This window comes from Hippopotamus amphibius, chromosome 14 (assembly GCF_030028045.1).
Source record: "Hippopotamus amphibius kiboko isolate mHipAmp2 chromosome 14, mHipAmp2.hap2, whole genome shotgun sequence".
Taxonomy (NCBI): domain Eukaryota; kingdom Metazoa; phylum Chordata; class Mammalia; order Artiodactyla; family Hippopotamidae; genus Hippopotamus; species Hippopotamus amphibius.
This window is the reverse complement of record NC_080199.1, coordinates 58,394,305-58,419,120: the sequence shown is the minus strand read 5'-3', so window position 1 is coordinate 58,419,120 and position 24,816 is coordinate 58,394,305. Positions and strand designations below refer to the sequence as shown.

At 36.1% G+C, this 24,816-nt stretch overlaps 1 protein-coding gene across 3 annotated transcripts in view; it reads left to right on the top strand.

Moving 5' to 3' along the window:
• The window catches only part of TSC22D1 (TSC22 domain family member 1), a 115,404-nt gene that overhangs the window by 65,490 nt on the left and 25,098 nt on the right, over positions 1 to 24,816 (top strand). The window contains exon 1 of one of the 3 annotated variants that reach the window (XM_057707426.1): positions 23,461 to 24,213. The exons of the other annotated variants lie outside the window; for them this stretch is intronic. The gene's annotated coding sequence lies outside the window, so the exon portion shown is untranslated. Of the gene's footprint in view, positions 1 to 23,460; positions 24,214 to 24,816 lie in introns of those variants that run through there. 3 annotated transcript variants of the gene reach the window in all.

The window sequence follows — 24,816 nt, the reverse complement described above, 5'->3', positions numbered from 1 at the left end:
CTTATTAGCAATGAGATTGAGCATAGACAGACAGAAAAGCTGACAGCCATGCTATTGGTATATATATTTTGTAAAATACCTATTCAAGTCTCTTGTCTATTTTTCTCTTCAGTTGTGTTTTTCTTATTGATTCTAGGAGTTCTTCAGACATCCCTGAAATAAACTCTTTGACGTATTACAAATATCTCCTCTCCCAATGCGATGTATCTTTTTATTCTTTTATTGATGTTTTTTAATACGCATAAATTCCCAATTTTAATGTAGTTCAATTCAGTTTGTTCATTTTTTGCTTTACAGTTAATGCTTTTGTGTTCTGTTTAAGAAATCTTTGCCTGTTCCCAAGATATTCTCCTGTGTTATTTTCTAGAAACTGTTTTACCTTTTATGTTTAGAGCTACAATCCATCTTATTAGATTTTTTTTTTAATATGGTATATGAGATAGAGACCAAGTAATTTTTTCTATATGGGGGCAGCCAGTTGGCTCAGCACTAATATTTGAAAAGACCATCCTTTTTCTTCTTTGCAGTGATGTCTTTGTTATAAAGCCGTGTGTGTGTGTGTGTGTGTGTGTGTGTGTGTGTGTGTGTGTGTGTGTGTGTGTATGTATATATAGTCCATTTCTGCATTCTGTTCTATTTTTGGTCATAATTTTTATTAACAATTTTTTATTGAGATATTATTTACATATAACATTGTATTAGTTTCAGGTGTACAGCATAATGATTCTATTTATGTTGCATTGTAAAATGATCACAATTAGTCTAGTTAACATCCATCACCACACAGTTACAATTTTTTTCTTGTGATGAGAACTTTTAAGGACTCTCTTAGCCACTTTCAAATATACAATATTATTATTTGTAGTCACCATGCTGTACATTACATCCCAATGATTTTTGTCACTGGAAGTGTGTATTGTTTGACCTCTTTCACACATTTTGTCCAACAGATTGGCAACCACTAATCTGTTCTCCGTATCTATGAGTTTTTTTTTTTAATTCCACGTATGTAAGTGAGGTCATACAGTATTTGTCTTTCTCTGCCTGACTTATTTCGCTTAGTATAATGACTTCAGGGTCCATCTATGTTGTTGCAAATGGCAAGATTTTCTTCATTTTCATGGCTGAACAATATTCCATTGTATATGTATATCACATTTTCTTTATCCATTCATCCATCCATAGATGCTTAGGTTGTTTCCATGTCTTGAGTATTGTAAATAATGATGCAAATAACATGGGGGTGCAAATATCTTTTTTTTTCTTTTCTTCAGATCTTTATTGGGGTATAATTGTTTTACAGTGTTGTTCAGTTTCTGCTGTACAGCACAGTGAATCTGCTGTTTTTAGACATATATCCCCATATTCCCTCCCTCTTGAGCCTTCCTCCCCTCCTCCCTACCCCACCCCTCCAGGTCATCACCAAGCATCAAGTTGATCTCCCTGTGCTATGAGCAGCTTCCCACTAGCCATCTATTTTACATTTGGTAGTGTATAGCAGATATCTTCTTGACTTAGTGTTTTTGTTTCCTTCAGTTAAATACCCAGAAGTGGAGTGGCTGGGTCATAAGGTAGTTCTGTTTTTAATTTTTTGAGTAAACTCTATACTGTTTGCTATAGCGGCTACACCAATTTACATTCCCACCAACCATGCACAAGGGTTCCCTTTTCTACACATCTTTGCTAACACTTTTTTTTTGTCTTTTTGCTAATAGCCATTTTGACAGGTATGAGGTATGTAGTTCTGTACTAGTCACATGAAAAAATATAAAGAAACAGGTACAATTAATTTGAATAATATTTTTATTTAACCCAATATTGTTATTTCAGAATGTAATCAACATAATTATTAATGAGAAATTTAACTTTTTCTTGGCACTAATCTTCAAAAACTAGTGTGCGTTTTACATTTACAGCACATCTCACGTTCGACTAGCCATATTTTAAGCACTCACAGGTACATGTGGCTAGTGGCTACTGTATTAGTCAATATAGGACTAGAATTTCTAGTAGAGTGCGATACTGGGCAGACTTACCTTGTTCCTAACTGTGAAACAAATGCTTCTAACATTTCACTGTTAAGAAGGATATGGTCTGTAGGTTTGATTAGATATCTTTTATATGGCTAAAGAAACTTTCTTATATTTTTAGTTACTAAGTTTTATTATTAAGAAACATAATGAATTTTGTCAATTTTTAATCTCTTGAGATGATCTTTTCTTTTCCCTTTAATTTGTGATAAGTAAAAAGGTGATAAGTAAAATTTTAAGATTTTTTAATGATAATCCAGTCTTGTATTGCTGAAATGAAGTCAGCTTCATCACGATGTCTCTTTATTCACTGCTAGATTTATTTTATAAGAATGTCATCTTCTGTTACTTGGCTGTTTGATAGAAATTTACATGTAGTAGGTTCTTGGCCTGATGTTTCTAAGTGTTGCCTTAAGTGTCATAGTACTCTAATACACTTTAATTTTTGCTGTATATATGATTATATTCCCCTTTTATTCCTGATACTATTCATATTTGCATTGCATTTTCTTCATTAATCTTTTCAGAGTTCTGCCTATTTTATTAGCCTTTCAAAGAGCCAAACATACAAAAATTGAATCTTCTTTAAAAATTTCAGGATCTTTCTTGGTGGTCCAGTGGTTAAGACTCTGCGCTTCCACTGCAGGGGGCATGGGTTCGATCCCTGATTGGGGAATTAAGATCCCACATGCCTGCGTGGTATGGCCCCCCCAAAAAAATAATGAAAAAAAAGTTTCATTAATTTTTGGTTTATATTCACTGTCTATTTCCCTCTGCATTTTAGGTTTATTCTAGTTCCTATTCTGTCATATTAAGTTGAAATTTTAGCTCATTAATTTTCATGTTTTCTTCTTTAACAATGTAAGCATTTAAGGCTATAAAATTTCTTCCAAGTTACTACTTTGGCAGCATATCTTATAAGTCTGCATTTTCTTTTCATTTTAAATGTTTTACATTTTTACCATGATTTTATTTTTGACCCAGAAATGATTTAGAGTGTGTTTTAAGATGATCAGGCGCAGATGTTTTCACATTTTTATCATTCTGTTAGCAAATTATGTATAAATGAATTTCATAGTGAGCCACAAACCTGGTTGCGTGATATCGATTCCTTTGAAATTTGTTTATTCTTGCCTTAAGGTTTGGCACATGAACAGTTTATATAGATGTTCTACATATAGAGGATGTGTATATTCTCCAGTTCTGAAGTCCGAAATTCTCTTCGTGTCCATTTAGTCAAATTTCTTAATTGCTTTGTTTAGGGTTTTAATATCTGAACAAATTTTGTCAGCTTGATCTAACAATAGTAGAGAAAGGTGGTCTGACACTTTCTTCCTTGTAATTCTATCAGATTTTGCTTTATGTATTTACATGTATTCAGTGAATATAAGTTGAGAATTGTTATATATTTCTGTTGCATTGAGACTGTTATGTCTTTATTCTCTTTATCTCTAATGATGCCTTTGGCTTAGATCTATTTTGTCTTACTTTAACAAGGTCATTCCAGCGTCCTTTAGTTGGTATTGCCAATGATACCTTTTTTCCATTTTCCATCTTTTAGTATTTGCATGTCCTTATATTTTAGTGTGTTTCTTGTAAATACTGTATAGTAGGATTTTGGTGTGTGTGGGGAGAGTTTTGTTTTGTTTTCCCTATTCTGATTTGGGAGCTGTATATTCTACTTACATTCTTTTAGTTTATACTTTTTGTGTAGTCAACTTAACAAGCTTAATCAATATCTTAAAACCCATTCCCTCTAGAAAAAGTACAAATCTTATCATATTTTAACACTAATTGCTACTTTCCCTATTCCTCACAATTTACATAATATTATCAACCATTTTCACTTCTTAAAATTCCCCAAATTTGATATTATTATTTTCTATAGACAGTGTTTGTTTAGTTTTACATAGCTGTTTACCAGCTTCTTTGCTTACTCTTCCTTCTTGTAACTTAGATCTTTTTAAGGGAGCATTTTTCTTCTTCCTAAAGAATAATTTTGGGGAGATTTTTTAGTGAATGGTAAATGGTGATAAATTTTCATTTCATATTTATCTGAAATGGTCTTTATTTAACTCTAGTTCTTGAAAGGTCTTGGTACCGAATTCTAGGTTGAGAGTTATCCTAGTCATTTGTTCTTTCTGTAATAGCAGGACATTTTTGAAATGTCTTTCTAATGAAAAATGTAATCAGAAATCTAATATTTATTGTGTGTGGGCTCAATAAAAATAATCTTACTAAGAAGCCTCTTAATAACCTTGTGCAAAGTTTGTATTAGGTTACTGGCAGAATTGCTATACATGTAAAGATTGAAATATGGCTAACAGAAGTTTCTATATGCGTATGTGTGCTGACTGCCCTTAGGTTTGTAGCTAGGGTCACTATTTATACTAGTATTGTTTATGACCTAGAGTTTTTATTTGCTTATACTAAACACCCATTTTTCAGAAACTTATACTTTATTAGTTCTTAGTGATAAGAGGGCAGGCTGTCTGCATTCCAGTCTTTTAAAACCTTATTTTCTAACTATTGCCTTGATTAAGTAGATTTTACTATTATTTCTGTCTGTTCCTTACTACTTGTATAATATGATAAAAGGAAGGAGATAGTAGTCTTAATTCACTGAATCTTTGTATATCGTTCATGCTATATACGCTGCATATCTTTTATTTTTTAGTTCTTACTATAATGCCATCTTCCATTTTATAAATGAGGAAATTGAGTTTGAAGATTATTTAAGTAACTTCCTGAGGTCTCATAGTATATAAATGTTGGGACTAGGAGTCAAAATATCAATACTCAGGTATTTTCTACAATTCTGGTCTCATTTAAGTTAAGATGAGTATAAGATGGTATGGTAATCAATCCTCTTACTGCAGATCAGTGGCTGGACTGGATAAACACTCGTGTACCTTGATGTTAGATGTATAAAAGAGCACCTCAGCTAAAAATAGTGCTGGACTGTTATTTTGTGTTGCATCAAGGTGTACAACTAGATTTACTTGTAGGATTTGAGATAGCTATCTTATGCCACAAATCATTAAATACGTTTATCACGAGTATCATTTGTACTTAATTTCTATCACTCCCTGCCTTCTGCTACCCCAGCTCCCATTCTAGAACTAACATGACAAGTAATAATAAGTCACTGTGCATTTTTTTCTCTTCCAGACTAATTAAAATAACATTATATATACTCATAAGCCCAACGTTCAGAGACATTATCTACCACTGGGTTGGCACTATTATTTCTAATGTATAAAAATGGGCCAGTATGGGAAGGCGGGAAGGACTATGTTCCTTTACCTGTTGAGGAAATTAGAATATTCTGCATAATCTTAAAGGATTTCTTAGAAAGATAGGAAAGTCCATTATTGTAAATACTAGGGGTTTTAGAGGGCTGTTTGAACATTGCTATGATGGACTATAGAAATAATTTCGAAGTTTATGGCAACTCTGATCTCAAAACATTCGTGTATAATTTTTGAGTTTCATTTATCTGTTCTTTCCTTTCTCAGTTTTTCAAATTTCATAACAGTATGTCTATTAAACTTGTTAACAAATTTTGTGAATTTTAATTGTGTATTTAAGCAATATATTTTTTAAAAAATGGCCCAGATTTGTGTATGAAGATGCCTATATGTTCAGCTTTAAAAAATCAGGTTAGAAATTAAATTATATAGAAGCTTATATAAATAAAATTATACTTAATTTAAAATAGTCTGTGCTGTGTATATGAAAATATTCTCCTAGACAGGAATAGACAGCTATTTTTAATAGGATGTGATGTGTTAGCGCCATCTACTGTTGAGTAAGAATAATCACTTCTTTGTGTATACTTGGATTTTTCCCAGCCCCTGTTAAGTCCTTCGTATTACTCTGGGTATTCTCATTTCGTTGACCACTCTGTAAAATCTGGGTGTTTGGAAATTTTCAGATGATACCCTGTCTATCTTTAGAGTTGGCTAGGTTTTGGAGATCTTGCTTCATAATTCTTGAAGTAGCAGTGGTAAATTTCCTGTAATATTCTTGACAGTGCAGGATTTTAAAATAAAAGCTAGCTAATCATTCTAGCTTTCCATATAGCATCCGTGTTTTAAAATTTGCTGATTGATTGACCATTGCTGTAAAGAGGCTGGTGGATTTAAATTGAATGTCCCCTTTGTAGTTGAACGACTATCCATGGAGAACTATTTTCCATGTGTTGCTTGTTATTTAATTAATTGAATTGTCCAAATGTGCATAGTACAGTGTTGAGTGTATATGTAATTTAGAGGAAAATTTGTGTCTAAAATAATATATTAAATTTCTTGGAGTTTAATTTGTTCATGGAAAGGACATTAACAAATAGGGTCATGTAATGCTATTCACTTTACCACTTGTGATCTTGAGACCATTAACCTCAACTTCTCCGAGCCTCACTTCCCTCATCTGTAAATGAGAATAGCAATAATAGTACCCACCTCTGGAGATGATTGTAGAGCATAAATAAACTCTTCCTTCTAAGGCACTTAGCATGGCTTCTGGCACACAGTAACGAACACTCAGTAGATGTTATTATTTGTCACAATTTAATATTTTGATCACTTCATATATTCACGGTGAATATAATGTCTCAATAAATATATTTCTATCTTAGTCACTACTACCTTTTTAAAAATCTATAATGTTTGAATAAAAATTGTAGCTTAAGAATATAAACGTTCAGAATATGTACTGTTTGTTTCTGTGCATCATTTAGAGTGGAGGATGTGTGGCAGGGTGGAAAGCACAAGGCCTTTTGGGTTTCTGGTCCTGAATCTGTCAGTTACTAGCAGCGTAATTTGCAGTACATGATTTCACCTCTCTAATGCCCAGTTTCTTCCTGTGAAAAATGGGGGTTTTGAGGATTAAATGATATAATGTATGTATAGAGCCATTATTCTTGGCATTTGGTAGACTAACAGAACATAAATGTTAATTCTCTCTTTCAGTAACAACATCCTACAAGTTTACTAACATGTACATATTTCTATAATTTTGCTTTGTGTTAGTCATGCTAAAATGATATTAAGCATCTTTATGTTTGAAAGACATGAATTTGAGAGGATACAAAGAAATTGTGACATCTTTGAGGAGTATAATTGTGGAGACAGGATCTAAATATAAGAAGGTTTTCTTTTTAATTTGAATACTATGGTAATATTTGTACATCTTTTTTTTAAAATAAATTTCATATTTATTTATTTATTGGCTGTGTTGGGTCTTCGTTGCTGCACACGGGCTTTCTCTAGTTGCGGTGAGCAGGGGCTACTCTTCGTTGTGGTGCACAGGCTCCTCATTGCCGTGGCTTCTTTTGTTGAGGAGCATGGGCTCTAGGCGCCCAGGCTTCAGTAGTTGAGGCACATGGGCTCAATAGTTGTGGCTCTCGGGCTCCAGAGCACAGGCTCAGTAGTTGTGGCTCACGGGCTTAGTTGCTCCGTGGCCTGTGGGATCTTCCCAGACCAGGGCTTGAATCCGTGTCCCCTGCATTGGCAGGCGGATTCTTAACCACTGCGCCGCCAGGGAAGTCCCAATATTTGTACATGTTGTTAAAGAAATTATATAGGAAGTATTTTTTAGAAATTCAAAGGAGGAATACTTTTTATACTGGACCCAGCTTACTTGCCGTCCTCTCTCCTCCTCCTCCTCATTATTATTATTTTAGTAATTGTGGCCCCTTGGGTATTCTAGGAGGACATAAAAAAGGTCAAATCCACTCATGGATTAATATAAATATTTACTGATTACGTATTATCTACCAGCATCATGGAGCAAGTCTTCATGGTGTGGCAGGGGTTGTGTGTGGTAGTAGCTGATCAACACTGGACGTGGTACATTCTTGTAAATACATGAACAAATGAATGAAAGTCTCTGCATCACAGTAATAACGCCCTCTGAAACCAATGTTCTTATCATGTGCTATTTTAAATTTCTGCATATAATTATGAAGAGGTAATTGCCTCCTGTGTCCCCTGGGTCTTTACTTCATCAGGATACTACATCACGTCTTGCTGTCTGTCATCTTTTCCTCTTTACTGGCAGTTTGGGTGGACCAGCAAGCCCCCAGCCTCAGACCCTGTCTTCATCACCCCCATTCATTGATGCAGCTTTGGGATGGCTGTTCCCTCTTCCTCACACCCATGCAACCCAAGCTCCTGAGATGGTTCTTTCTCAGATATGACCAGTGACCTTCTCTTTTTCAGTCTCATGCACAACCGCCCTCTTAACTGTTGGTGTTTCCTTAGGTTCTATCATTGGCCTTCTTGTCTTTTTACTCTACAGGTTTTCTCTGCACTGCAGGGACCTTGCCCAGCTATGATGCTTGGGTGCCTGCACTTGAGTTTTGTCTGTGGGATCCTAGTGCACCCCTGGTAGTGCCGCGGGCAGAGGGCATGAGCTTTAACCCCTCGTAACCTCCATCACCTGTCCATACACAAACCTCTGTGAGTAAACATATCATCTATGTAAAACAAACAACCAAAAACCACAAGAACATGTAGAAGTAATGTTTGGTAGGGAAACGCAGCCTCAAGAAGTGTTTCTAACCCTTTCTGCCCCTGAACTACTCCTCTGTGGAAATTCTGGAACTACCCTTGAGTGGCCTCAGTGTCCCTGTGAACCTATCTACTTGCCTGTCCCATCTAAGCTGGGCTACTCATTTATCACTCCTTTCAGACAGTCTGCTCCTCCTGTATTCTGCCAGTTAATAGTCCCAAGATGAGCTCTGTATCAGAGCCAAACCCCTAATCATCCCAAACTCTGCTGCTTCTCTCTAATCTTATGTAACCAGCCAGTCCTGGGATAACTGCTGCCTTAGTATCTTTCATCTACAATGGAATTTACTCCATTATAGTTATTTGATCAATGTCTGTTACTTTCACTAGAATCTTTATGTCCCAAGGACCTACCATATTTTTATATGATAATATTTTTATATGTAGAAATAAATTTAGCAACAATCCCTAGATCCCAAGGAATTAATAGCATCACCCTATTATCCTAAAAACCACCAAAGCACTATAAAACAATCGATCTTCTAATCTTAATTTGAAAAAATCTTATGTTACAGTGTTAAATTAATGTTAAAGTGAAGTACTTTAAAGTTGTTTTCTTTTGTCGTCTCTCAGTTTAAAAGAGAGTTTTTTATATGCCATCAATACATTTTGGACCTTGTATACTTCTAATCCCTTCAGTTTTAAAAACTGAAGTCCAAACTCCGTGTGAGTCTTTTGTTATTAATCCAATTTTTCTTATTTAATAATATTTCTCAGCATTATTTTTGTTGCTTGGATGGTCTCAAATGGTGGTTTGATAGTTACATTTTTGTTAAATGCATACTGTACCTTCCATTCGTTGTCATTTTTTAAATAAACTGTTCCCATTATCCTTTCAGGGCCAGCCTTGGAGGGGTAGACTTTTCCAATTTCAGTCCTCAATAAATAGCATAAGAGAGGATGGTGTCTTCCAAATTCTCAATGATCACAACTTATTTACATAGGTTTTCCAGTGGTTTTGGTATTTGACATAAGAGAATGGGCTAACTGAAACAAACTTTCCCACCCCTAATGGTATTTTAACCTCCTAACCTTATTTTAACCTTCTGAGATGGTTATGGTTTGAGGACGGCTCAGGTTCAGCTCTGGGCTGATGACGTGTCTGTGTGGAGGCTACTGCTTCGCTCTCGGCCTAACAAGACAGAAAAGTTATCTCTCCTTGAGACTGTGCAACTGGTAACTGCTTGCCCTTTTTGTTTAGTTGCTTTTAATCTCCTGAGGCCCAGGAAGTCTGATAATCTAGTTTTAAGAACTGTATGATAAACAAGAGTCAGTAATTCTCAAACAGGGTCTAAGGAACAAAGCATATTTCTTTGGTGTAGTGGCTTTACGAGAGCTTCTGCAACTGTTCAGTGAGTCTTCGTTCTTGGAGCTTCTAGACTGTGTACTGAAGTTTAGTTAAGGTGCTGATTCTAGATACCTGGGTGCACTTCCCGTTCATTTACAGTTCATCTAGTTTTGGTGTTTTCTGGAATCAGTCAGTCTTGGATAGTTTCTTTCGTTGCATCTGCTCATAGAGCCATTTGGGACCAAGCAAGAGGCCTTAATTTCTTGTCTTTTAGTAATATTCGGAGGGCTTGAATCTTGGGTGAAAGTCTCTACGTACACAAACACACACATGCACACATACAAACGGTTCATGTGTGTGTTTGTGTTTATGTACGCTCACAACACATGTTTATTAACCTCGTTGCTGTTAGTTCATGGTCTGAGTCCCCCCACCAGAGCTTTTTACAAAGATTAGTGTCCGTGTGTATGTACTGGGCTCTCTTGCTGGGTGGTGGGCATAGCAGGAAAGACTAGATACTCTCATAGAATGAGGGAAACAAACTGAGTATGAGTTTTCCATGAGTAGTTTGATGCTAGCTGATGTTTTGGAATGTGGTGTGAATTTACGATCACTGCCTGATTTTAATTATGTAAAGAATTGCTACGTATTAAAAATATGAAAACATTTCCATACCCCATTATTTTACTTTTTTCGAGTCTTGAACTGTCATATTTGTTCTTTGTAGAGGCAGTAGAGCTGTGCATTCTGGCAGGCTGCCAGATGCTACGCCTGACTCAGAAACTATTCACTTATGCCTATGAATTTGGCCATGTTTCTTAGTCTTTCTGTGACTCAGTTTTCCTACCTGTAAAATGGTAAAATAGTTATTATGGGGATTACAGGAGATACTATATATATAAAGTACTTAGAATAGTGTGTGGATACTAGTTCCTCAACAGTGATAATACTGTTATTGTCTCCATATTATTTTTTCTGTGGCAAACATTTGAAATGTAACTTCTCATGTAACTTTAAAATGTAAATTTTAAAATTTCTTCAAACTTAAGACTTCTGGAATCTTCCAGTATCTTTAAGAGAATGTTGTGACTTAACTATTTAAGCGACTTAAAAATAATTCAGGTTTTAAGTTCTGCCCCAGCTTTCACGAAGAATCTGGTGACATTCTTTTACCTATTAGGTAAGGACTTTATTTAAAAATAGGAGCAGTACTTGCTCTGTTCTCCAAGGTCCCCTTTTCTCTCTCCTTCACACACATCTGACCTCCAGCCAGCGTTAGGTGCCGAGGGGGCGCCGAGGGTACAACAGTGAGAAAAGCACACGCGTTCCCTGTCCTCCATCCATAGAGTATACAGGGGCCTCGGACTGTCCTACCTTCAGCTGTACAGGTGATTAAATTCTGTGAAGCAGTGGTATTCAGATCTGTGAGGGCATCAGACAGGGAGACCTCGTCTGGTCTGAGGATTCAGGAAAGAGTCACTTCAGGAAGGAACTCGAGATGAAATCCAAAGAGTGATCAGTATCATTAACTAGAGAAGGGAGCCGTTATATATTCTTTAAAAAAGAATAATGAATTCTTATTTTTTTGCAGTTATGGTATTTTTACTGTTAAATACATTCTGTCTAGGAAGATCCATATAACAGTCTTAAAACTTTTAATCAGTAACTGCAGTAGTCGATTCTTAATAAAATCTGTGTTTAAGAAAATGTAAAAAGAAATTATTTTTAATGTAAATTGTAATGATTAAATATTGAAAACCATCATAAATTTGATTCAATTAGCTATGTTTTTAATAGTAAAGATTATTTCAAGTATAAGATTTATTCTTGATAATGTCAGGGGTCAGATCATGTGATTAATGAATCATTTTCATCACTTTTTCTTTTTCTTTTTTTAATTTTTTTTCTTTTTTTCTTTTTTACAATAAACTGCATATATTTAGAGTGTACAATTTGGTATACCAACCTCCCAATTCATTCCCCCCCCAACCCTCCCCGCTTTCCCCACTTGGTGTCCATATGTGTGTTCTCTACATCTGTGTCTCTCTTTCTGCCTTGCAAACGGGTTGCTAGTGCACATTCTCCCTGTTTTTGTAAATTGCACCATTTATTAGATGATAATCAAAAAAAGGAGGAGAATCCTTTCATCAGTTATTCTAAGTGTATTTCACGTTACAAATAATTGATTTTTGGGGACTGATTTGGAACTAACCATTCTGTTTTATAATAATTCGAATGTATTTTTGCTATACTTGTATTCTTGGAAATAAATTGCATAAGTTGTTCTGTAGTTTCTCTGTAGTTTATGTAACTGTTCAAGTAGAGAGCTGACTAGACTTTGAGTGATACCTAATTTACATATTCTGTCAGCAATGACATTTCAGCTAATTTTTAGAAACTCCGTATGCCTTAGGACTTAAACTGGCCGTGTTAGAATAACAGTTTGTGATGATTCTATAATCTATGCCTTCACCCGCTGATGCCCCTCCTCCAAGTCTGTTTTCGAGTCCAAGAGAGTATCTCACATGGGCTCATGTGGCTTATCTGGTGTCGACCACATGGCATTCGTTTTAATTTTCTCCATCTCTTCGGGCCACCCACTGAGGTTCTGTCCTGGTCACTGGGCAGTGCCTCTTTTGCTGGGTTTTGTTGCTGATCCTTTCCTTGGGCGTTGCAGGGACCGCCCAGGGCAGGGTCACTGAAGCTGTCTAGTCTGGGAGTTTTATTTGTAAAAAGATTTTTCACTATTGATTTAATTTTATTTAGTGGCAATATTAGGACCGTTCATATTTCATGTCTCTTCATCAGTGGGTTTCAGTAAATTATGTTTTTCTAACAATTTTCCCTTTTAATCTATATTTTAAAAATTATGGTTCTATTCCTTTTTCATTCTTGACACTACTTATTTCTGCCTTCTCTTTTTTTCTTTATCATACTGAGGGTTTGACACTTCACAGTGTTTTTCACAGAGCCAATTTTTGGCTTTGTTGATCTTCTCATACATGTTTTCTATTTTAATCACTTTTGCTGTTATCTTTATTATCTCCTTTCATTTTCTTTAGGTTTATTTTGCTGGGTTTCCCCCCGGTTTTCTTGATAAAGCTGTATCCCACTGATCTTCAGCTTTTATCTGAATGTTCAAGATTGTACATTTCCCCTTTTACTTTAGTTGCATCCCACAAGTTTTGATATGTACTATATTTGTTATTCATTTTAATCTCATAATTTAAAAGAAAATCTGTGATATTGATCCCTTTGCATTATATTTTTCAATTACAAACTTCCCTTAATTTTCTAACGTCTAATCTTTTTTAAAAGCTCCAACTTGGACATTTACTAGTTATTTTTTCTGTTTTATAAATTGATACCCTCCTGCTTTTGCTGATGTCAATTCCTTTCACTTTGGTTGATTTTATCAGTCTTTTTCTACCTCCTGGGGTAGCACTGCAGACTGTATAGGAGAAAAACAAATGAAGAACTATGTACGTCTCTTTATTTCCCACTCCATCCCCAGCCCTGCTCCAGTAAAATGGTATATTTATAGGACTAGAGTAGAATATCTTGGATGCACATTGCAGGAAGTACTGTGGGTCCTCTTGGGAATGGAAAAACTGCTGGGCAGTGAGTTCCTCCACCTCCATGTTTGCTTGTTTCCGATTTGCTTTGATTGGCCTCTTGCTTTTTCCTCCCTTCCCTCACTCTCTCCTCCCTTCCCTCCTTTTTCCTTCTCTCTCTCCCTGCCTCCCTTCCTCCCACCCCCTTCTTTCTTGTCTTCATCCCTTCCTTCGTCTTTTCTCTTCCTCAGATCTTCCTTCTAGCCTTGAATCCTCCTCTCCCCCCCCCCCCCAAAAAAAAAGTGTTTCAAAAGTTGGAAAACCCCCCACTAGATACTCCTGATTCTGGATCCCGAAGCCCCACAGGAACCCTGTAGCATTGACTTGTTACACTCTAAGAAAACCTAAAGAAAATCTCCTATGCCCTTTTAAATCCTTGAAACAGAGCAAGTCACATAGTGTTTTTGTTCTCTCTGAAGCCCGGTCATCATAAAGAAATTGGGTCACTGCCCCTTTAAATAGAAACTGCCTTGAGGGAGGGATGGAACTTGGGATACTTCCTGAAGCACTGGGTCCACCAGGAGTGTCGGTTGGGCCTGGGTGGGAAGAGAGGCCCTAGGAAAGCCACGGTGGTGTGTGCACCATGAAACTTTCTGTAGTCTAGTGATAGACCTGCTGTGAGTACTTACCTGTAATGCAAAGAACTGTGGAAAGAACTGCCCCTCAGTGGGCCTATACATTGTTTATTACCTTGGAAGGCAGTTGGCCTCTAAATACCCATCTTGGAGGGTGAAGTAAGGTTCAGTTCAGCCATTTTTTCCCCTAGTTGAAACATTTTAAAAGATATTTTTTTAAACCACTGGGAGGATTATTTGGAGGTTATCAAGGGAAGGATTTTTTTCCTTCTCTTGTTAACTGAGAATCATATAAAGCCCTTTTTGAGTTTAAGATCTTTAAAAACTTAGTTACATAACAGCTTTTTAATTTGATTCCCCAGGTGAAGCTATTATGAATTGACTTAAAATTGTAGATTATTTGGAATTTTATGTTGAGTTTTTCTAATAGAAAATATTACCTTCATTTATCCGTACTTGAAAATGATGTTAGCTGTACTTTATAGCATGTTTTCAAAATAGAGGTCTTTAGATTTATATGTAAAGCATCAGTTGCATGGTTATTTTGAATTGTTCAGTATTTTTGTGAATGCTTCTTAGACTGGTGAATTCTAGCTTAATTTAATATATGTATTAAATATATTAATTTAAATATATGTATTTTATATTATATATAGTTATAAAATATACAGTGTGTGTGTATACATATATATATATACACTGTATATTTATATACTGTTTCTACTGTTTCTGTAACTTAAGCTGATTTGAGTGCTGGAGAAAGTACTCATCCTATAGTGTAGTTCTACATAAATTTAAAGTACTTCAGAGTAGTTGGTATTAACTCAAAATTGAGAATTATCATTTTAAAACCATTTAAGTTTCAAAAAAGAGTTGTTCACTATCTTAAAATTAGAGAAAATAATCATAGGAATTTTGTAGCTGGCTTCCTATAAAAAGGCACAGATTATAGTTAGTCTTATTTGAAGAGAGGTGAACCAAAAAGATAATGGACAGATAAACTTTTAAGTCCTTTAAAATTAAATCTGTAGATTTCATCAATACTAACAGTTTGCAGAAAAGCTGTATTATACATTAGAGCTGAAATTGCAAATGGGAAATTTTCTGCTTAGTGTAAATGAAAAATTCTTGAATCTTAAAGGAGAAACAAGCTTTTTGCCTAAATTAACTCTTTCATATGATGGCAAAATTTTCTAGTTATTTTTAGTGAAAAACTAATGAATCCATTTTTTAAAATTCTAATTTATGTTTGATTTATGGATTCCTGAGGTGTTTGTAAGCTTTGTAATAAAATAGTCCCGTAATTTTAGAGTCGTGTGGGAACTAAGAGATCATTTACTATCTGACTGCTGATGGTCAAATAATGTTTTTTTTAGTAACAATATAGATACAGATGGAAAGGTCGTTTTTTTTAAATCTCTGAAATAACTTAGACTTTAGTTATTGATTAAATAGATGACCACCAATTGTTTATGATGTAATTCTTTTTAGAACTGGCTTGTGATGATTTTCAAATGACGTACTTTTGTTAAATCAAATGGAACTTACGATTTACAGATGAATAGCTCACTGAAATTAATGGTTAATTGAAAGTATTTTGGATATATAGGATAAATTTCACCTTGATTGTAACATTAAGTGATCTTATTTGCCTGCCTGTTTTGTAATATGACTTGCTTCTCTGATTACTGGCTTTAGAAATAACTTAGTACTTTATAAGTGCTTTTGCATGTACTGTTTCATTTGGATCCTTAGAATAACTTGTGAGGGAGGTAAGGCAGCTACTCTTATCCTTATTTTGCAAGTGAACAAACTGAAGTCAAGACATCACTACTTACGGAAGCATAGCTAGTCAGTCAGGCTAAGTCCCAGTCTTCCAGCTCCTGAGTTTGTACTATATATATATATGTATACATATATATGTAGTACATATAAAATATGCTTAATAAATATTTGTTGAATGAATTAGCATAATTTTTTATCATAAAGCAATATATTTATTAATGATTTAATTAGAAATTTCTTTTATAAGAAATTTGGAAGATATAAGAAATTTGGAAGATATAAGAAATTAAGGAGAAGTCTTCAGATTCATCCATGTTGTATTGGATGAAAGATAAAAAAGTTATCTCACATATGTCATTTGTATGTGATTGTAATATATGGAAATGTAATTATCTTCTATATGTACATTAAAAACATATAATTATAGAGTATATTATGGTGGGTGTGTGTGCATGTATGGACATTTACATATCTATATATATTTAACTGTATCATATATTATTGGCAATTTAAAATCTGATAGTTGACCTGGTCTGAGTGAAGAAGCATTTCTAGAGGAATTCATGTCCAGTTTTAGGGACATTTAGGGAGAAAGTTAAGAAAAGCTATTTATCTGGAATGCTAACAGGGAAAATGGAGTAAAGAAAGGGCTGTGATAGCGCTTTGAAAGGCTGCACTTGGTTAAAACAATGGAATTTAAAGTAAATGAACTTGAAAATCTTTGTTTCTTTAATTTTCTTTAATCTTCTATTTTTCTGAGTTCACTTACAGATTTTATAGGTAATACTGGTATCCTTGTTTCTCTGATAGCCATTCAGTGGGTTATTTGGACATTTTAACTTATCATCAACAGAAAAGATAAAAAGATTGTGAAAACATCTGCATGATCACAGTCCCTGATATAACTTTCTGTTTTGTACTTTTTTAATTAACATAGTACAAGACTTTCTACTATAAAAAGAAACGCTTAGCAAAGCTGTACAATTAAATGTGAAGCGTATTTAGAGAATGACTTTGAAGATGGAAGGAATGGACGAAAATAGATACCTCAGAACAAAATTAGCTGCCATTCTTCCCAGGTTCCATTATACTCTCTACATACTTGTCATTATCCTGTCTCATTGCCTCTCTTACTAAACTAATGGTAAAGACTCTGCTTCTTCATGTTTTTGTCCTCAGTACCAGGTTCTCAGATATTTGTTGGATGGGTGACTGAGTGAGAGGGGAGAGAGAAATCAGATATGCCAGTGGTTTTAAGTTTCTGAGGGATGGATACCAGCATGCAAGGTAGAAACGGCTGGTTTTTATGAAAAAAAGAGAAGGCACAGTTCTGGGGCTGTGAATAAAAGAGATGACCAGCTGTTGTTAAAGAAGTAAATGCAGATGATACTGTAGAACAGAAAAATGAGTCCCTCTTTGCCCTCGCTCCTGAAAGTTTTAATAGAAGAAAACATTAAATGCCATCTAGAGTCATCATTAACAGAAAGACAAAAACCAGAAAGGTCTAATTCATTATCTTTTCAGAAACATTTTAAGCAGACATTCTACTCCTATCTATGTAAATATCTATTCTGTTGAATAGGGCGCTTGGAAACTGGAAGCAGACAGGCTCTGTCACTTAGAACAGGTTCTTTGACCTCTAAGCCTCAGTGACCTTGGTAACTTGGGGATAAGAATGGTTAACAAGATTAACATGAGGATTATTAGATGAGCTAGATCAGGTGACGTACACAGCACAGATTTATAGGAAACTCAGTAAGTGTTACTTATCACAATAAATTACAGTTGAGCAATATTCAGCAGTTTTTGATCTACATACAGAATTCTGTAGGTACAACCTCATCTTACCATCATCATATTTTTCTGTAATTGGTGTTCATATTTTCACAGGATAAACTTCTAATCCTTTATATGTCAAAAGAGATTTAATCTTCATTGAATAGTTTTCTTAAAAGGGATGACTGCAGATGGTGCTCTGAAAATGTCAGTGGTCCCTTATTTTTATCCATTATTTTAAAACTAGTCTTTTTATATCAACACGATGTTAAGAAACTTCATAATCTTTTATTTAGATTTATCAAGGAGTCTGAACAATTTGAGAATTATAAAATGTATGCAGTCATGGGACTATAGAAATTTACCATACTTTATTCCTACTTCATCTTTTAAAGTTGATCAAGCAATGCTATCTAGTGGGCAATAAAAAATTTGCAGCTCCATTTATTTAACAGGATGGTTATTTAATTACCAGAAGGAAAGCGTGATCCCTAATTGAGGTGAAGAATTTTTTGAGAGTTCCAAGTGCTCACAATTGCATTTCTACCTCTTTCATTTGAAGAGACAATTTTAGTTTTGACCTTAGGAACAATTTCATTAAGCTACACGTTGACAGTTTAATAAATTTTTACGAGGTTTATGAACATTAGCATCAGTATTTAAGATTTTTAAATAGGTTATATTATCTTGAATATTCTCCTAAGTAAGCACATTTTTAAAAATCAGAGTTTGCTTTAAAGTGTGAAGTGGTGAAGGGCTTTTGAATACGTACCACAAGGTGGCAGGATTGTATTTTTGTAGATTCTTTTTGCTTTGATATACTGCAATTTCTTGGTTATCTAAAATCAAAGTTTTCCGTGTGGTTAACTGTTAAGCATTTTGTATACTAGAACTTTTAAATTTTAACTTTTCTGATGGAAGACCTTCTAAAGTACATTGCATGCTTTCCTGAATTCTTAAGCAGAAAATATACCTCAGCCTTTATCAATAAGCCATTTGAATAGCAGTTATTGGATTGTGGTTAAGATGAAGTGAGAGATAAAGGTGGTGTGCGAGGAATGAGGACTGGTCCCAGCAGAGACTAGAACTTGTGCTCTTAAAATGTGTGCTTGCATCAGCTTGCTTTTTGCTTATCTACATTTTTTCCTAGTAAAGTGAAGTGAATCATGTCAAGTGCCAGACTCTGATGTAGTAGAACATAATTGCTTTGTGCAAAATTAAATAGCAAATGAAGGCAGCTATTGCCTTCTCCTGGAGTGGGAAGGAAAAGAAACTATGAGGCTTTAGAATGTCTTCCTCAAAGGCTCCTCTGGTAAAAGCAGCCCCAGACCACAAGGCATAGGATTCTGTAGTCATGAGGGACCATAGAAACTAACGTAGCTGCTCCTGAAAGCGGAGCAACTTTCAGAAATATCTCCTACAATAATATTTTAGACTGTGAGTTGTACATGATTTGTATGAAAGATAATATTGATTATAGAAGACGTTATTTAGGAATGGGTGTATTTCCCTGGTGACTCTGTTTTCCTGCTCTGGTCATGGGAGAGCTGCTTCAAGGCAGTTTGTGCCTGTGTTGGTGCTACAACAAGCATTGGGTAAAATCTTCAGTCTCCTGGAGGCTGCGTTTCTGCCAGAAACTTTCTTTCCCCTCCCATACACTTCCAGCTCTAGAGTTATTCTGTGAAATCTGTTACCAAAGAGTTTTGGTCTAAAGACAGGTTTTCTTCTGGATTTGTTTCCTTCATTAATTATTCCATATTTTTCTAATCTTTGAAAAGTTATTTTGTATAGAGTTCATTGGACCAAATTTCAGAAGGAACCCATTTACCCTCCCGTAAGCACTGGTAGGGCACTATTGAGCTTTGCTGATTAAGGGGAGAGGAAGAGGACCTGGCTTCCAGTAGCAACCCTGTGTTTCTCTGGCTCTCTGGAATGTTCCTCTGCTTGCTTGCCACTTCCCTACTGTCCTTAGTAATCATCGACTTACAGGGGGTTTGGTTTTTTTCCCGTCATCTTTCATGCAGCCCTCCTGGGGTAATTAGAGAGCTTTGTAAGGGCTCCAGAGAAGCCCCAGGAAATGACTGCTAAGTTAGCTCAACCTGAAATGAGTATCAGAGCAGAGACACTTGATCCTGTCTTCTCGGTTCTCCTCAGTGGTATGAGGAGGTAGGAGTTTCATGACTAAAATATATGGATAAACTTCCCTAGCTTGTAATTTAAGGATGTATACACTTTCCTCCTGACCGGGTATTATATGTTTTTAAGTAAAAGTGATCTCCTTTAAGATTTGCAGACTGGTTTTGTGGATTATATAAGAGATTCATGCTTTAAGAAACAGAACTTTCCCTGTTGCCTGGGGGCAGTTTTTGTGTAACTGTACACGCTGAAACGCAATTAACTGTAACTTTGAGATTACCTGAAAGATGAGATGCAAGAGGTTAGCTGTGTTAATAAGAACATCCTCCTACACGTTCTGCCAAAAAAAGTTAAGAACTGTGAGCAAAAGCAGCTCATTTGAAGTGGTACCAAGTTCGAACATTTAAGTCCACATAGAATCTCATTAAAAGTATCAGCCCACAATTTAAGTATTTTTCTCACTTTACATGTAGTTTTAAGATGCGTTTAATTCTGGTTTCGATGAAGAAGTTTTGGATTAAAAATACATTGTAGTTGAATTTTTTAAAAAAGAAGCCAGCGATGGGTAAGGGCAGTTAGTTACAGATTTTGAATGCCAAGCTAAAGATTGGGGTTTTATCCTACAGGTAGTGTGTGATCATTAAAGGACTTGTAACTGAATGAGTGACAGGCAAGAAAGTTAAGAAAATTAAGACTCTTAGCCTGGAAGCAGTATACAAGATAGATTTGCTTGGATCCAGCTAGATAGAGATTAGAGCTACACTGGCCAGTGGGGATAATTTGGCAATGATCCAGAAGTCTTATGTTATGGGTCTGAATTAGGGTGTTGGTGATAGAAATAGAAAAAGAATTAAAGGCAATGATATTAGCAGAGAGGAATTGACAAGACATCAAATTGCTAAGTGCAGTTAAGAAAAAAGTGTGGTGTGTAAAATTTCTGTTTTTGTCAGACAGACGTCTTAGACACAAGCTCATCTTCTATAGGAAAACTATTTCTGTACACTTAGCATATTGCAAATTCTTCATAATAAAGGAGATAATGCTACTTGATTTAAAGCCCAATAATGGAAGACAACATGAATATTGAGCCTGATTTCATAGAATGATATGCCCAAAGTGACTTTGAAAGATCATAGTGCAGTGATTCTTGAATACAAACAGGCTCAAAATCACTTTGTTTATTGGGGAGGGGGAGGGTGTTTTAGATGCAGAAAGTCATGGTTAAGAGCACAGACTCTATGCAGGTCTACAGGTTTGAAGCCTGGATCCACCCTTTAACATGGGCAAGTTACTTAGCTTCTTTGTATCCAAGTTAACTGTTAGGGTTGTTAGGCAGCTAAATCTGGTGATACATACAAAGTGCTTAGAAGATTGCCTGGTGCCTTGTAAATGCTGAATAAATGGTAGCAGCTATTGTTGTCATTAATGTATCATTTCCTACCTCTGGAGATTCTAATTCATACCTTTGACATTGGGCTCAGGAATCTGTATTTTTAAAAATATCCCTTCCTGTGGCTCTGATCACCAAGTTTGAAAACTTTGGTGGCAACCTGCATTTCTACCTCCATGTAATAGGACTATATTTAAACCTCTCTATCCTTTTTTTTTTCCCTTTATTTTGACATTCCAAAGGTGGCCATGTTTTTAAATGGTGTGTGCTACACTTTCAATGTGTAGGTCAGGAATTCCATTTGGATAGCTTATCTAAATCTCTCTGGAAATTCCTCCAAGCCTCCCCTACCCCCATTCCTCTCCCCTTGGTCTCCTAGTGGAATTGAGGATCTTAGCCCTTAGGTGCCCACCCTACATGCTGCCTCACCTGGAAGCCAAGATTAGCACTCCCTGATCTGGGCCCTCGCACTTCAGCTCTGCTTATTTCCAGCCCTACTTGTGCCCCCAAAAATATCCTTGTATGCTTTGTTGGGGAAAGTGAATATACAGTCTTATTGACTAATTACAACTGCAAAGTTTTTTTGTTTGTTTGTTTTGTTTTGTTTTTTAATGTGTAAATGTCGGGGTTTTTTTTTGTTTTTGTTTTTAATTCCTCCTAAGACCTGTTCTCCAATCCTCTGATTGTTGCTGGTGTCTTGCTCTGGTCTTAGCCCTGACCTCACATAGAAATCTCCTGGGGAACTTTTAAAACCTATCCGTGCTCAGGACTCACACAAGACCAGTTAAATCAGGATGGACCTGAGCATCTGTATTTGTGAAAAGCTTCCCAGTTGAATCTAAGATTCAGCCAAGGTTGAGAAGCACAGAATTAGTGGATCTCATCATCCTCCCCCCACCCCTCTCCCCCACCCTGCCCGGCCACAGTTCTGTTAGACAAACAAATGCTTCAACCATCTGAAGTGAATACAGCTCTCCTCGTCTGGCAGAGAATTTGAGGTGATAAAGAGAAAGCTTCCTGAAGCCTGTGTTTTTCCGGATGGACTCTCCTTGTACTCCTGTCTCTGTACTCTAGACCTTCACACATGCTATTCCCATATTAGGTCAAGGTCTTCTAGAACTGTAAAAACTGTCCTTCATAGTGCAGGCATTTCTTCTATACCATGATATGTATGTTTCTAAAGACCTTCTCATTTTGCAAAATTGCAAGCAAAAAATAAGACCGCTTATAGAGAAAACGAAAGTCGGGGTCGATCACTCAACACTTAGGCAGCTTTTGTAACCAGAGCACTGAGAAAAGAAGAAATTGGTACCAGCTCAATATAGCTGGAAGCTCTCATGGTAGATATTAAAAATACACACAAAAAGGTAGAGTGAAATGCCAGCAACATTTTAATTAGAGCAGAGGCAGCAGGTGCTAAGATAACCAGAAGGAAATGGAGCTCTAAGCCAGTGGAGCTGCCGTGCGGCTGGGAGGCAGCTCCCTTGGCAGGAGCTGAAAGCTGCACAGAGTTGGAATGGGTGGGACTCCTGGGGAAGTGCTGGCTTTTAAGTTTTGTTAAATACACAGGAAAGGCCGCCTGCTGCCGCTACAGCAGCAGAGCCTAGAGCTCTCTCTTTTCTTGCTAAAGGTTGTAATTCACTGGCTGTTCTGGCTCCTCTTGTGTAGGAAAACCCCCTGTGAATCCACACAACTTGTGTGTGAGGCTGACATCATTTTTCCATTGACTAATCACTTAGGAATTAATTTGCCTTCCAGAAACACATGTTATAGCAAAAAAGACACCATCATACTTTGTAATCCTGGACTAACTTGTGACATGAGTTGATTAAGGCCTCTCTTTCCCTCTAGAATGTGAGTGCCATGAGGTCAGGGACTGTGATGGTTTTGACTTCCTGTCCATCCTAGGTGGCATTTGTGGAATGAATGAATGACTTAGAACTTCTCTAACAAAAGTGGTGGGAGCAATTAGAGACAGGAGCATTGAATATTTACTTTCAAAAAAACAGAACAATGAAAGTGATGTAACCTTACAGAAAGTTTAGGAAGCAGAGGAAGAAATCATCCCTGATCCTCTTCTACTACAATCATACTCTAATACTTTTGTTGTTGTTATTACATTGCCTTTTGAAATATACATTCTCTCAGTTCCCTATTGCTGTAACAAATTCCCCTAAAGTTTAGTGGCTTAAAACAACAATAAACCTTTATTATCTTGCTCAGTTTCTGAGGGTCAGAAGTGGCTTAGCTGGATGGTTCTGGCTCAGGGTCTCTCAGGAGGTTATGGTCGAGATGTCAGCCAGGGCTGCAGTCATCTGAAGGCTCAACACCGGAGGATCTGCTTCCAAAATGGCTCACTCACATGGTTGGCAGGTTGGTGTTGGGTGTTGGCAGGATGCCTCTTAGTTCCTTGCCATGTGGGCCTCTTCTCCATAGGGCTACATGAGGGTCTTCATGACATGACAGCTGGCTACTCCGAGAGAGAGAGATCAGAGAGTCTTAGAAGTCACACAGCATCCTTTGTGCAGCATTTTCCCCAGGTCAGCACAATTCAGGGTGGAAGGGGGCTATACAAGAGTGTGAATCCCGAGGGGAGGATCACTGCAGGCCAGCTTCAAGGCTGGGTACCACATATGCATTCATGTTGATGGTTGTCACTCCAGGATGGGTATAGCCTACATCTTTTGTGCACTTTACAAAGAGGTATTTTCACGTCGCTTGGTTTCTATTATTTTTGGTGTCTGTAACTCCCTAATTTCTTTTGTTTCTAAACATGAGATTATAAAGTATAACAGTTATACTTAATTTTCTCTAAAATTCAATTCAGCAGGCATTGAGTACCCTACGTACATAGCTAGCATTGAAAGTTTGGCACTTTATCCCTGAATATGTGAAAATGTAAGCTATGTACACACATGTAAAATAACTCAATTACAGATACAGTAAACAGTATGGAAAATGACTGATTTTTCTTTTCTTTTCTTTCATGATTTGATCTATTTCCCTGGCATTGTTCTTTGACAATTACTGTGGTTGGACTGCAGGTAAGGATTCTTTTAAGCTTTTTTTTTTATTGTATCTTAAGAGCAAATGAATATAAATTTGCACATATAATTTTTTAATGAAATCCTTGAATGAAATACCACACATTTAAGGATTTAGACATTACTTTCAAAAGGCCATCTTCAAAGAGAGAACTATTCTCTTTATATAAATTTCCTTACAAAATTCAGTAGTTAATCTGAATTTATCTCCATTGACCCATATCTGAGTTCAAGTTCGTAGTGTGTTACCCATGGGCTGGTCACCCACCTTAACTTCTAGCTCAGAGTCAAGACTGAAGCCAGTCACTGAGCTGCAGTTTAACCAAAGCTACTGTTTCAGTAATTCTGGGTAAACTGAAGATTAATACAGGTACGTGAGAAGTTTGTGAACATATCAAATGAGTTGAATGTGATTTACAGGTGTTAGGTTATTACTGCACTTCAAAGAAATTTCCATGGAATTTTAAACTGAAATTCCATAATTTTAGGAAATCACATATAGTTTTTATATCTATTTATACTTACTTTCCCCCCTTATGTTTATATATAGATGATGATGTCTGTTTTTCTAACTTTGTCAAGTAAAATTTATCCCTTTGAGAA